Raw genomic sequence first — 11,737 nt, forward strand, 5'->3', positions numbered from 1 at the left:
CAAAGCAACCTGAATTTATATTTGTGCCAAAAAGACGAAATATTTTTTAGATGTTACTCATTATTTATATAATATTTATCAATATTTATATAATCAAATTGCCTAAGGGAGCCGGTTTAGCTCGTGCTGGTATGCGGCACCTTCCGAACGTGGAACCAGGGTTCGAATCCGGGCTGCTCCCTATTCCCTTCTCTCCTTGTCTGTGCCAGTCCCAAGCCCCGATTAATTGAGAGGGTTGCGTCAGGAAGGGCATCCGGCGTAAAACATTGCCAAGTTAACCATGCGACTCGTACTCAAAAGTTAGGATGATTCGCTGTGGCGACCCCTGATGGGAAAAGCCGAAAGAGAAAGAAGAAGATATAATCAAATTGCCTGTGGGTGTGGCTCAAGATTTTAAACACAGAGAAAATTCTCACAAACATGACATCACTGTGTGGATGATATAATGTAATGTCAAGTTATGTCATCTGACATCATGTGATGTCATGTCATGTGTGTCTCATGTGTGTGACAAACACATGACACACACGTCATGTCATGTGTGTGTCATTTGATCTCTTTATACAGTGGATGACATCACAATTATCAGTGATATCATCGGTAAAATTCTCTGCATATACCCCATTGTATCTAACTGCTGCAATTGTAGCACAAACCACGATTCTATGGTTTATACTATAATTTTATTATAATCAAACGATTATGATGAACCAAACTGAGATGGATCAAGACTTTTTCGATGTCTTTGAAGTTATAGATTTAACTGAATTCCCTGACTCTGTAACTGCTCCTGCCCCTGACAACATGCCTGACACCCTTGTTGAAAATACTGTCAACCTTTTCAACGAAAATCCAGGAGCATCATTAAACTCCCAAACTTTTGGAGCTTTGGAGAGAAATGTTCAAGCACAGACTGGAAAATCACGCAAAAGAGGAAGAGATGATTCTTTAAAGGTTCAAGATTATCAACCCAAACGACTCAGACATCCTGAACCTGTCAATCATTACCAAGTCCCTAGCCTATCTGAGGAGCCTGACCACCTCACAAACTGGCTGGCTCTAGACCCTCACAGACAAAACTTAGGTTATAGGAGAAGACGTGGAACATCTACCGCACGGCCTTCTGAAGAGGAAAACGATCAGAAAAAGAGAACAAAAAACTTTGAGATGGGACCACATTTGACAAAGGTACCCACAGAATCTCCGGTCTTATGGCAGCCTCATCCACAACCCCCAGCTCGCCCCGTCCATGAATCTGCTTCACAGAATGTCTCTGCAGACAAACATTTAGAAGAACTACTGGAGTCTGTAACTCCTGCTGCCCCTGAGGACATATTTGACATTCTTGAAATAAATACTGATAACTTTTTTAATGAAAGTCAAGGAGCATCATTGGACTCCCAAACTTCTGGAGCTTTTGAGAAAGATCTTCACGCACAAACTGGAAAGTCACTCAAAAGAGGAAGAGATGATTCTTTCAATGTTCCAGATTATCAACCCAAACGGCTCAGACAAGATGAAAACGAAAATCCTGAACCTTTCATTCAGTACCAAATATCTCACGTACCTTCAATGTCTGAACCAGTTCACTCAAACTCTCAAGAGATGAGCACAGCTCTACAAGAGATTCCAGAAAACTGGACTTTTAGGAGCAGCAATTATTATCCACAAGGCTTTGAAGAGGCAGCTTACACCAATGTTGGATCTGAACTGACAGAGAGGAGAGCAAATTTTGAGATGGAACTAAATGTTGCGGAAGAACCAGAAGAATCTTCCTCTTCATGGGAGGAAGATCCATCACTACCTCAGCTCCTCAGAGAATGTATTTCAGAAGATTTCTGTGATGAACTCTATTTTGATGATTTTCTGAAATACATCAACTAAAGTTTTAAAACAAAATTCAAAAACATTGTAGACATCCAAAAAAAAAAAAAAAAAAAAGTTGGCAACACAAAAAAGCAGATGTTACAAATTAACATTATTGTTCATTGGTCAACAGTTTTAGTTTTAATTTTGTTTAATTCCAGTTTTTATGTAAAATATCTATTCTTTGAATTTACAATCTTTTTTTTCATCCTAATTTGACCCCATAAATCAAATTAGGAAATCATCAAAAACCGTTAGAAAAGCTATTTTTTAATACATTGTTTATTTTTATTGATTTAGTCTTGTTTTTCTGTAGTTAAAGGGTTAATGGTATTTACAATAAATTGTTTGAAAATTGAAAATGTAAAAAATATTGGGTGAACAAAGATCGTACACATCACTGTAGTATGATGGTATGGGGGAGGAATGAACAATGGTGGCTGGGCGCTCCCTCACTGATAGGGGGAGGAGCTCGGTCACCGGGAGAGAACTAGGAGTAGAGCCGCCGCTCCTCCTCATCAAGAGGAGCTAGTGGAGGCTCGAGCATCTGGTCTGGATTCCTCCTGGACACCGAGGTGTTCCAGACATGTTCCACTGGGTGGAAGCCCCGGGGAAGACCCAGGACACACTGGAGAGACGATGTCTCTCAGCTGGCCTGGGAACGTCTCAGGGCACCCCCCAGAAGAGATGGAGGAAGTGGGCGGGGGGAGGGATATCTGTGCAAGTTGTGTGGAAGTGTTTTTTCTGCACAAATCTCTATGTGCAGAAATAGTTTTTGTGTTCCTTTGTGTATTAGTGGGTTCTCTCCGGGCGCTCCGGCTTTCCCTAGATTCTAAAAAAGAATTTATTTTTAAGTGAATTGGGCATCTTTGCTTAGACTGCTGCCCCCCTGACAAAGTCCCAGATGAGCGAAAGAAGATGGATGCATTGATGGATGGATGGATGGATGGATGGATGGATGGATGGATGGATTTTTTTTTTCTGCACAAATGCCTCTATGTGCAAAAATAGTTTGTGTTCCTTTGTGTATTAGTGGGTTCTCACCGGGTGCTCCGGCTTTCCCTAGATTCTAAAAAAGACTTTTTTTAATGAATTAGAGGCTAAACAATATGGTCAGTGTCTGCTGTGGGCCATAATAATAACAATTAAAAATAAATAATAAAATACACAAATAAATAAATAAATAAATAAATAAATAAATAAATAAATAAATAAATAAATAGACAAACAAACATCAGTCACCAAAATGTATAGATAATGAACCAAATTAAAGTTTGGCAGTCTTGTGGGTTTTCTCCGAGATCTTCGGCTTCCCCACAGTAATTGTTAGTGATTGGCTAGTGACTGATAAATATCCCCTCCCTGAATCGCCACCTTATCGTGGTGGAGGGGTTTGCGTGCCCGAATGATCCCAGGAGCCGGTAGCCGGGTGGTGTTTTCCACCTCAAACTGGAACTGGGAGATTGGCCAGACTAAGGGCGATTCAAACAAAAACCTTTTCAGTACTAGATCCACTTACTCCCCCCAATAAGAGTTACCAGTGCCCCACCCTGGAGCCAGACTAGTCAGTTCTTGTCTGGTGGCTTTTAAATCCTCTGGGACAGTGGACAGTGGGGCAGTGGACAGCAGGCATGTTGTCCTGAAGGCCCCCAAAGCAAAAGATTTTCCTGTAGTTCCTCTTCCGACTTTGGTTGGTTGTTGGTGATAGATGTTGGAGCAGGACGAGTGACGGTGGAACACTGGCTTTATCCACCTTTGGTTAGACGCTTCACAGTGGATCAGTCAATTGTCTGTCTCCAATGAGTCCTCAATCCCCAGAGAGAAAAAAACAAGAACTCCTTCCCCTTGTCTTTGTGGCAGATGAGGCCACTTCCCACTGCAGAAAAACCCCATGCAGTCATTCCCTGGGTGCCTCCTTTCCCGATAGAGGTGCATCTTCGACTACGACTTATCCCCAGCCCGCATGCTTGTAAAGAATATCTTCAGGATGTTCTCTGCACAGTAGGGTCTGTATTGGCGCCTGACTGAGGATCCAGAGCAGAGTATAAAGTTCTCGTGTTCTGCACAGCTTCTCATCAGCACAACAGGAACCTGCAGAGATGAGGCTGTGGTAACTGAAGACGAGCTGCTGCAAGGTATAAAATAGGTTGCTGCCAACAGAGAGGCTCTCCAGCTGAGAGACTCCTTCATGATCCACTTTCCTGCAGAGGGAGCAGACCCATGGCAGCTCCAGAATCCTGTTTTCTCTCCTCCAAGGACTGACCCACAACGGCTCTTTTGAGAGCCACCCACAGAACCTTTAAGAGCTTGATTCTCTCTTTTTCACAGTTTTTACTCCAAACTTTTAAAGTACTACATTAGTTGAAAAGGTAAGAGATTAAAACAGGTAAAATAGTACATTTGGATAGGAGCAGAACTGCCATCTTCCTCGTAAATTCACACTGCTATACAGTACAGACCAAAAGTTTGGACATACCTTCTCATTCAAAGAGTTTTCTTTATTTTCATGACTATGAATATTGTAGAGTCACACCGAAGGCATCAAAACTATGAATTAACACATGTGAAGTTATGTACATAACAAAACGGTGTAAAACAACTGAAAATATGTCATATTCTAGGTTCTTCATAGTAGCCACCTTTTGCTTTGATTACTGCTTTGCACACTCTTGACATTCTCTTGATGAGCTTCAACAGGTACTCACCTGAAATGGTCATCCAACAGTCTTGAAGTAGTTTCCAGAGATGCTTAGCACTTGTTGGCCCTTTTGCCGTCACTCTGCGGTCCAGCTCACCCCAAACCATCTGGACTGGTGACTGTGGAGGCCAGGTCATCTGTCACAGCCCCCCACCACTCTCCTTGGTCACATAGCCCTTACACAGCCTGGAGGTGTGTTTGGGGTCATTGTCCTGTTGAAAAATAAATGATGGTCCAACTAAAATGAAACCAGATGGAAAAGCATGCCGCTGCAAGATGCTGTGGTAGCCATGCTGGTTCAGTATGCCTTCAATTTGGAATAAATCCCCAACAGTGTCACCAGCAAAGCACCCCCACACCATCACACCTCCTCCTCCATGCTTCACGGTGGGAACCAGGCATCTAGAGTCATCCGTTCACCTTTTCTGCATATCACAAAGACACGGTGGTTGGAACCAAAAATCTCCAATTTAGACTCATCAAACCAAAGCACAGATTTCCACTGGTCTAATGTCCATTCCTTGTGTTCTTTAGCCTAAATAAGTCTCTTCTGCTTGTTTCCTTTCTTTAGCAGTGGTTTTCCAGCAGATATTCTACCATGAAGGCCTGATTCACACAGTCTCCTTTTAACAGTTGTTGTGGAGATGTGTCTGCTGCTAGAACTCTGTGTGCCATTGACCTGCTCTCTAATCAGAGCTGCTGTTAACCTGCCATTTCTGAGGCTGGTGGCTCGGATGAACTTATCCTCCACAGCAGAGGTGACTCTTGGTCTTCCTTTCCTGGGGCGGTCCGCATGTGAGCCAGTTTCTAAGTAGCGCTTGATGGTTTTTGTGACTGCACTTGGGGACACTTTCAAAGTTTTCCCATTTTTTTGGACTGACTGACCTCCATTTCTTAAAGTAATGATAGTCACTCTTACTTAGCTGCTTTTTTTCTTGCCATAAAACACATTTTAACAGTCTATTCAGTAGGACTATCAGCTGTGTATCCACCTGACTTCTGCACAACACAACTGATGGTTCCAACCCCATTTATAAGGCAAGAAATCCCACTTATTAAACCTGACAGGGCACACCTGTGAAGTGAAAAACATTACAGGTGACTACCTCTAGAAGCTCATCAAGAGAATGCCAAGAGTGTGCAAAGCAGTGATTAAAGCTAAAGGTGGCTACTATCAAGAACCTAGAATATGACATAATTTCAGTTGTTTCACACTTTGTCATGTGTATAATTCTACATGTGTTAATTCACAGTTTTGATGCCTTCAATTCAATTTTATTTGTATAGCCCAAAATCACAACAACAGTCGTCTAGATGGGCTTCGAAGTGAAACATGAACTCAAAAGGATCACGAATACAAAGAGTTCAATAGGAAAATACTAAAATGAACTACAAACTGACTAAGCCATACTGGCATCCCTGCCCTTAGACCCCCCTTCGCGGTAAGGAAAAACTCCTAAAAAACCGGATTCCGGAAAAAACGAAGAAACCTCAGGGGTGCCCACATGAAGGAGGGATCCTCCCCCAGGACGGACAGGCGATTTACCAGAACTCTTAGAAAAGAATTAACTTATCTAACCCTACTACTACATATATAAAGTCCAGCAGACGAGCTTCATCCAGCCGTGGTTGGGGGGACAGTCAAGGGCGCGAGTCAAGCCGGAGACAGGAACCACAGCCAGGAGTAGGAGCGGGAGCAAAGGCGAGGTACACTGTCAGGAACAGGAGCACAGATGAGCCAACTGGAATCTGGAAGCACTCCCACTCCCCAGGAGGGGAGAGGGAAAGAGGAACTCTACTGTTAGAGTTAAATAATTATCATTTGCGTGCACACTATAATCTCCATAATATGTTTGTCCCATTTCTATCTTTCAGTAAGAAAACAATGACTTGAATAGCTCTGATTATAGTAGAATATGATGTTCTTGTTGTTTCTGATTAAATGACCCACATTCATGTTTGCAACCTTCAGTTTTCAATAAAAGAAGGCTTCATGCACCAGGATGGCAGAACTCCTCTGCGACAGTTCGCGCTGTCACAGACTGATTCTCCTTCTGCAGAAGTCTAGCAAAAAGTTCTCATCTCCTGTGTGTTTCTTCTCTTTATTAAGGAAAAAGTCAAAACCCTGACATCTTGGTGCCGTGACCCGGATCTCAACATACCCACCGGTGGTGGACTGAGGACGACGCGCTGAAGCCGTGCACGCCCGGACAATATAGGCTGTCCGGAAGAAAGTCCCGGGAGGTGAATTCTTCGCCGGGCCAGCGTCATAGGTCTAACCCTCAACTGCCAGCGGTGGCTTGACGAGATCCGACCGGAAGTGATGAACCACAGGACTGAGTGAGTTTTGCATACGATCACAGTGTTGAGAGTAAAAATAGCAGAAAAGGTTTCTGGCTAAAAAGGGTAACCAGTCCCAAGCGCAAAGAATAAAAATAGCAGAAAAGGTTTCTGGCTAAAAAGGGTAACCAGTCCCAAGCGCAAAGAATAAAAATAGCAGAAAAGGTTTCTGGCTAAAAAGGGTAACCAGTCCCAAGCGCAAAGAATAAAATAGCAGAAAGGGTTTCTGGCTAAAAAGGGTAACCAGTCCCAAGCGCAAAGAATAAAATAGCAGAAAAGGTTTCTGGCTGAAACGGGTAACCAGTCCCAAGCGCAAAGAATAGGAATAGCAGAAAAGGTTTCTGGCTAAGGGGAATAAAAAATAAATAAATAAATAAATAAATTAATATATATATATATATATATATATATATATATATATATATATATATATATATATTTTACATTTTTTTTACATTTGTCTTTTCTTTATTTTTCTCCTCCTATTTTCCGCATTAATATCAAAGTGACCTTGGTGTCGGAGATTCGAGCTAGTTCGATCTCCCTGGACCAGGAACTCGGGACATAGCGTGCCATACCTCCTGGTTGGCCGAGGTCACCAAAGTAATCTCCGAGGTTTCTTTTTGCATTTTTTTTTCCATAATTTCAAAAGTGTGGACTGCAGACGATTAGAATTGATTTGTGTTTAAATTCACCGTCCTACAGTGTGATTATGGGTAGCAACATGAGTAAATCCCCTGACGGGGCTCCTTTACAGGGGGATGAAAAATATATGGCACGAAAAGACCCAAACAGCATGCGATACATGTTAAAATGGAAGAAAAAGTATGGTGTGAAAGGACAGCTAAAAACAGAAGAATGGAAAGAAGTAGTTGTTAAACTAGAGGCAAGCGTAGCTGGAAAAACCAGAGATAAGAAAAGAATGGAAGACAAACAAAAAGAATTAGATTGTGCAAGACACTGGCTTAGAGAAGCAGATAAACGTAAAAAAGATATCCAGGCTGCGAAAGACAAAAAAGCAAACAAATCAAAAGAAGCAGGGACTCCTATCACCATGTTCGTACGTCCGGAAGATAACGAAACCCAGCTCTGCGGCAGACGCCAGCAGGCTGCGAGAGTAGCTGACATGCTACAGTCAAAAACTGAGGAAACACCTGAAGTACAACGTTAGTCCCTGACCAGTCCCCATGTCTCCCTTTCATTATACCCAGACCTTACCTCTCTGCCCCCACCTCCACCCCCACCTGAGCCCCCTACTTACGATTTCAGAGACAGATCCGAGCTAAAACCCCCCCTCAGATATCGGGCTGAGGGAACAGAAACATATCCAATGATTCAGGTGGCTAATCCAAATCCAGGCGAAAGAGGGCCCGAACACCTTTATGTGTTCCGACCCTGGACCCTGGAAGAAGCTCGAAGGGCTGTTGAAGGGCTGACTCCCATTGATGAAGATGTAGAGAAGTGGATAGAAGATATGAGAGATCTTATACTCTCGTACAGACTAAATGGGTATGAGGCTGGCCAAGCAGCCCAAACATCAGTGGGAAAACATTGGGCTAGAGTAAGAGGGGATTATACAGGCAGAGATGGCCAAAATGAAGTTTTTCCCGCCCCTGTCGACGCACTGTCCAGCAGCTATGACAGAGCCTGGACAGCTTTGGAAGGCAGAATTAGAACAATATTCAAGAAGAAAGCAAACTACTCCCACCTGGCAGGGATAAAACAAAAAACAGAGGAGCCGGTAGACGATTTTGCCCTCCGCTTTGAAAAAGAATTTAAGACCCACAGTGGCATTACACACAATGAGGACCCAGCCTCAGCTTACCAACAACAGTTAAAAAATGGTCTCCTGAAAGCATTGCGGCCAGAAATTAGTGAATGGGTTCGTACCCATCACGTTGAATCTGATGACAGCTCAGTACCACAAACCATGACATGGGCCCGTCACGCTGAAAGAATTACAAAAGAAAAGAAAAACCCTTATGTGTTTTTCACCTCAGATGCTCTTCCACACTCTGCAGTGTTTTTCCACGGACCCACACCTCGCGGGCGGGGGCGTGGGCGTGGGCGAGGCAGAGGACGTGGTAATCCCAGGGGCAGAAAAGGCCCTAATCGCTCAGAAGACTGTTGGTGCTGTGGTGGCCACGGCCACTGGTCAGCAGAATGCCCAAACAACAAACAAGGTCCGAATCACGGACAACCCAATAAACCACCTAATCAGCAATCATGCCATTTGCATGGGAATGATTTCTGACTAGATGATGACCAAAGCAATCGTAGTGAAATAGTAGACGTTTGCTCAGCTTGGAACATTTTAAACACCCTTTATGAAAAACCATGGGTAATGTTAACATTAAATGGCAAAGACATACCATTTCTTTGTGACACCGGAGCATGTAAAACAGTTGTGAAAACGCAGGTACCAGGAATAATGAAATCCAAACACCAAATAAAAGTAAAGGCAGCAAATGGTCAGATCGAAACTGAAAACGTGTCTAAACCCCTAAGCATTATAGACCCAGAAACAGGAAAAGAAATCAGCGCAACAGTAGTCATGTCCCCAAAATGCCCCGTTAACTTATTAGGACGCGACCTAATGGTAAAACTAGGAATTGCTGTGGTTCCAGTAAAAGACGGCATGCAAGCTTTTAGAACACCACACGGTTCCTACGTTGCTGACACTGAAATAAATCAGAGAGTGTATTGTTCATATGATTTGCTCCCAGACAACAATCACATACAACCGACCTGCATGCTGACCACTGCACGAGAATCGTTAGAGGAACCCCAAAATGAAATGGCCTATAGTAATCTTCAGATTACTATGGCAATTTACAACGACCCGTCTGACCCAAACATTTTGAATTTCTGCTCCCAGCACCAGACCCTTGTAGGAACAACGCATTTATATACAGATAGGCGTTCACTCGCAGCCGTGCATGTGGTCCCGCCCTCAGAGCCTCCATATCAGTTAGAGGCAGTCCCCCACATTCCCCTTTTTAAGCCTGAAAACATCTCATGGACAGATGTGGGACAAAGGCTAAAACTGGCATGTGCGGCCACTGATTATCACACTGATGACTCCCGCTGGGCTTACAGCCCATCCACCAACATGTGGCGCACTACACATACTGGAGTGCTCACTGGAACAGCAGCAGTCCACCCCCTGCAATGACAAGCTGAAATTTACCTTACAGACAGAGATTTAGCAGACCTGGCCAAAATTCCAGATGACCTATGGACCAAAGGTCCTACGGATGTAGGGCTACTAAGGTCCATTCCACCTGTTCAGATCACCCCGAAATCATCTTGGCATCCCCGAATTAGACAATACCCCTTAAAACCTGAAGCTGCAGTCGGTATAAAACCAGTCATAGAACAATCACTGAAAAGTGGCATTATCCGCCCATGTCCTGACTCCCCTTGTAACACCCCTATTTTTCCTGTACAGAAAGCAAACAAAACAGATTGGCGTATGATCCAGGATTTAAGAGCGGTAAACGAAGCAGTGCAGACCAGAGCCCCATTAGTACCAGACCCACACACACTGCTGAATTCCCTCAAGCCAAACCATAAGTTTTTTTCAGTGGTAGATCTAAGTAATGCATTTTTCTCTATACCAATACATCCAGATTCTCAATTTTGGTTCGCATTTACTTACAATGGTGCTAAATACACATATACCAGACTCCCCCAAGGTTTTGCAGACTCTCCCACTATCTTCACACAGGCCATTATGGCTTGCCTTTCTGATCTGCAGCTATCACCTAAAAGCCAGCTCATAGTGTACGTAGACGACATACTAGTAGCAAGCGAAGATAAAGAAAGCTGTAAACAAGATTCCCTTGCACTGCTGCGCCACCTCCACAAGACAGGAAACAAAGTAAGCCAGGCAAAACTGCAAAGGGTAAAGGAGGAAGTCACATACCTAGGTCACACTTTGACAGCTGCAGGAAAACAAATCCATTTTACCAGAAAACAAGCTGTGGCAGACACCCCCAAGCCACAAACTAAAAAGCAAATGATGTCTTTCCTCGGGTTGTGCAACTACTGCCGTGCTTGGATACCCCACTATGCGGTTGTCACTCAACCCCTCCTTGACCTGATTCACGCCAAACCAATGACCATGACAGATAAGATACAGTGGACACCAGAGGCGGAAAAAGCATTCACAAACCTTAAACAAGATCTAATCAACACTACCACATTAGCACTGCCTAACTATTCCAAACCGTTCGTGCAGACAGTGGACTGCAGGGAGGGGTACATGACTTCTGTACTTATGCAAAAACACGGAGACAAATTACGCCCCCTTACATTTTACTCAAAAAAGCTTGATCCTGTTGCCCAATCTCTACCACCATGTGTGCAGGCAGTTTGTGCTGCATCGATGGCTGTAACCTCCTCGGCAGATGTAATATTATTTCATCCTTTACAACTTTTAGTCCCTCATGCCGTTGACGTTTTACTTCTACAAAGCAAAATGAACTTGCTTTCACCCGCGAGACATCTCTCTTACACAGCTACGTTATTAGCCCAACCACACATCACAATCGCTCGGTGCAGCATTCTCAACCCAGCAACATTGCTACCTCTCCCAAAAGATGGCGAGCCACACAATTGACTGGAAGCAACCGACGAGTTACAGTTACCACGTCCAGACTTAACTGACACCCCTTTAACAACCGGCATGACTTGGTTTGTTGACGGTTCTTGCTCAAAAACGGAAATGGGAAAAAACCAAACTGGTTACGCTGTTGTCCAGTTACCTAAAACAATCATTGAAGCAGCTCAGCTCCCTCCTAGCATGTCAGCACAAGCAGCTGAAATTAT

The sequence above is a fragment of the Oryzias latipes genome, chromosome 2 (genome assembly GCF_053564925.1).
Source record: "Oryzias latipes strain Hd-rR chromosome 2, Olatipes_Hd-rR_3.1".
Taxonomy (NCBI): domain Eukaryota; kingdom Metazoa; phylum Chordata; class Actinopteri; order Beloniformes; family Adrianichthyidae; genus Oryzias; species Oryzias latipes.